Source organism: Eupeodes corollae, chromosome 3 (assembly GCF_945859685.1).
Source record: "Eupeodes corollae chromosome 3, idEupCoro1.1, whole genome shotgun sequence".
In the NCBI taxonomy this organism is placed as follows: Eukaryota; Metazoa; Arthropoda; class Insecta; order Diptera; family Syrphidae; genus Eupeodes; species Eupeodes corollae.
This window is the reverse complement of record NC_079149.1, coordinates 137172792-137176375: the sequence shown is the minus strand read 5'-3', so window position 1 is coordinate 137176375 and position 3584 is coordinate 137172792. Positions and strand designations below refer to the sequence as shown.

General features: G+C 31.7%; 1 long non-coding RNA gene across 1 annotated transcript; it reads left to right on the top strand.

Moving 5' to 3' along the window:
- Window positions 1-1477: 1477 nt before the first annotated feature.
- Window positions 1478-2975, top strand: LOC129952924 (uncharacterized). The gene is made up of 2 exons (XR_008782417.1): window positions 1478-1828; window positions 2724-2975. It is a non-coding gene; the product is annotated as an uncharacterized LOC129952924 (long non-coding RNA).
- The last annotated feature ends 609 nt before the right edge of the window (window positions 2976-3584 follow it).

Sequence of the window (3584 nt, the reverse complement as noted above, 5' to 3'; positions counted from 1 at the left end):
CAAAGTTTAGTATAATTGAGCATTGATGTAATCATTTCCCATAACTATGAAAAGTCGCTAATTGAATAAAACTGCTTTAAATGCAAACGAGGGAAAACTCACTATTTAACTATTAATTATTGAGCCCGTTATTTTGCTCTCCTGAAAAATTTTGATTTTGTTACCTAATGACTTTTACCTCCAAGCAGACGATATGACAGCTATAGAATTTGACATTTAAGTATATAAATGAATATGAAGCATAAAGAAAATGTCTGTCCTTTTAAGTATTATTGTGAACTGTAAGTTTTGTTGGAGAGACAATTTGTAGAGGACTCTGAAATCACAAAAGTGTCATATTAGCAAAATCAGACACTTTGACAGTTGTTATAAATATCAACAAAAAGGTTCGTTTATAAACTGTTATTCACGTATGCGTTCAGTCATGTTTTTTTTGCTATCACAACATTTAAGATTTTTAGTGCTTTTTTTTAAGAAGTTAGCCCATAAATTTGTGTTGGTCGCTTAGGTGTTCACTCTCCCCTAACGCTTTGAAGTCCATTATAGGTGTATCAAAGAGGCGTCCAAAACAAACTCCAAACAGAGCATTTAAAATTCTAAAAACGAAAGTTTCCCGTCTGTGTTGTATTATCGTCACACTATAAGCAAGTCTATATAAGCTAGCAGCTACCACCAGACTCTTCTAGAGACATTTCGAACTTCAGCTCGTCCGTCATAACACATAAAGCTTGATAGTGATGATGATGATGATCATCATCATGATGATGATGATGAAGCCCTCACCTGTCTGTCAACTTATGTATAAAGTTATAATAAAAGCACGATCTAAGAAAGAGATAACCTTAAGCTTGGTTCAAGATACTCATAAGCAATCGCTGCTTCTGCACTCAGTTGTTGATAATGTCTGTTTTCGTAGGCTTGTGATATCTTTGTTGGCTTAACACCTAACTTGACTTGATTGTTGTTCTTTTTTGTTGTTGATGTTGTTGTTGTTTGTGACTTCGGTGACCTAATAAATATTGTTTGTTATTTTTTTTACTGTATTAATTGAGCTATTATTTGGTGGTAATTTGGAGATATTATGAATAAAATACCGTTGTTAGTATTAATAGTAATATTAGCTGCTGTGACATCATCAGACAGTAAGGCCATTCTGAAACGAGGTAGGTATCAATAAATTTAGTATATCTTAAATTGTATCTGATGACGTTGAAAAGAATGTCCTCTTCTTGAGATTCCTATGTATGTTTTATTGGTATTACTTTTTGTTTCAGAATCTGACAAGTGCCGTCAAAGTATGGCAGCTGGCAGGTGCTTTGGGTACATTCCTAGCTATGCATACGATCCCATCACTGGAAAATGTAAAGAATTCATTTATGGCGGATGCGGGGGCAATGAAAACCGCTTTAACACAATCAGGGAGTGTGAAAAGTCATGTAGGGGTGTTTAAATATTTTCTGTAGATTAATATGATTTTTATTGTTGTGAAATAAATCATATAATTCTGAAAAATGTGTAATTGTAAATTTTAATTGAGAGTTTATTGATCCGAAGATTAAGTGTTCAAGTGGTCTGTCGGCTGATTCGAAGTTAAGAGCATATTATGACCTTGATAAGGCGATATCATCATAAAAGGGAAAGAAAAGACTTCCTTTTCTGAAATAAAAGAGTTTTGATTTAAAGATTTACAAGAAAATCTTAACATTCCAAGTTTCTACTTCTACATAAAAACATTCCCAATTTTTAAAGACGATGGATTTCTTAAAAGTTATAATTGTTCTCGTTTTTGGTCTTACATTAAGCTGTGTTTACTCCTTTGAAATTCCAAGTAAATATACGGAAATATCGTAGTTCTGTTTGTTTAAATTAAGTTCAATCATGCATGTGTTTAACTCTATGAGAATAAGTTGATCTCCATTAAAGTTCTATAGATTTAATATACATACACTACAAAATCTCTCTGAGGTCTTAAATCCCTGAGAAACTTTTAAAAGTGAAATTAGAAATCCCAGCTGGCTGACTGCTCAGTTTTTTTGCGGAGAGTTGTGAAACAAAAGAATTTTTCGATTCAATTTCTCAGTCAACAATTTTGACAATTGTCATGACTCTTAGTTTTGGTTATTTCGTAAATCTAGACATTGGACAGGTTCAAACAACATTAAAAGATTTCATTTGCAGTCAACTTCATTCCTTGAACGTAAATTTTAACCAAGCCAACTAGTTAGTTTTACAAGTGTCATTAACTTCAAATTTAGAACTTTACTTCACAATTCTCTACTTAAAGTTCATCGTACAAAAACTACAAAAAAAAAAACATTATTGTCTACAAAACACTCCCCAGGAAAGCTTCAAGTCCATCACGATTTGTTATTTGTATTGTAAATAAATATTACTTATTTCTTTTTCAAATTTACAAGGAACCATTTTACAGAAAAAATTAAATGAAGTTGTGCAGAAAATAAATAAATCAATAAAGTTGAGCTTTCAGTTGAATGAAAAAACATGATCAAAAGTCATTTTGACAGAATTTAACTTGACTTGATGGTTAGGGCGATTTTTCTTGACTAACTTTACTGTCAACTTTTCATTGAAGTTGCCGATTTTGCCCACAACAAACTGACATTAAGACCTAAGTGAAAGTCTCCAAGATACAACTTTTTTGACAGATAATTTACTACCTAATCTAATTTCTTATTCTATTTTTTTTATTTTAACATTTTCAGAGGAATGCCTTGGAATAGAACCAAATGCGATTGGAGTTTGCCGTAAGGTATTTTTCGGTTATTATTTCAATAATATCACAAAGAAATGTCAAAAATATGAAACATTTGGATGTTATTTGGAGAACGGAAGTGCCAATAGTTTTCACACGTTGAGGGAATGTGTCAAGAAGTGCAAGAAGCCATCAAGCAAGCTGTCAAATAGTTCGACCTGATTCTTTAATAAAATGAACTGATTTAAACAAATTTAATGCAGTCCAAAGTTTTTCTTTATTTATTTGAAAGTTTTTCTTTATTTATTTGAAAGATTTTCATGTTGTATGTATTAGATTCCAATCTTACAATATTTTCAGCTTTGTCTGCTCTGTTGTCTTCTTTCGGAACGCAAAATCAAGTGAGCAAACCATTAACCAAGAAATTTTTAAGAGTTTGGGATAAAATCTGACAACCGTGTGAACTGACAATCACAATCATTGAAATTGTTATTTGCAGCTGTTAATAACAATTTCAATGACTGTCAGTTCACATAGTTGTCATATTTCATCCCATTGCTTACTTGATTTTGCGTTCGGAAAGAAGTTTTATTACCAATATCTTTGACGATACAGAAATTGAATGCAATTTACAGATGTCTTAAACAACACATATGTCAGTTTCAAACACCGTCTGATAATGGTCTACAATGACGTTTCTATTTTAAAGACATTTGGGACACTTTTTCGGAGAAATCTGTCAATTTTGTAATCAGCTAATGTTTTCAATCATCTGAAATGCTATTGGTAGAAATTAGTGCCTTTAAATTTATATTTTTCGGTCACCCTAAAAAGCAGAACAAAGACAAAAAGTTAAAACAAAAAATTCAAG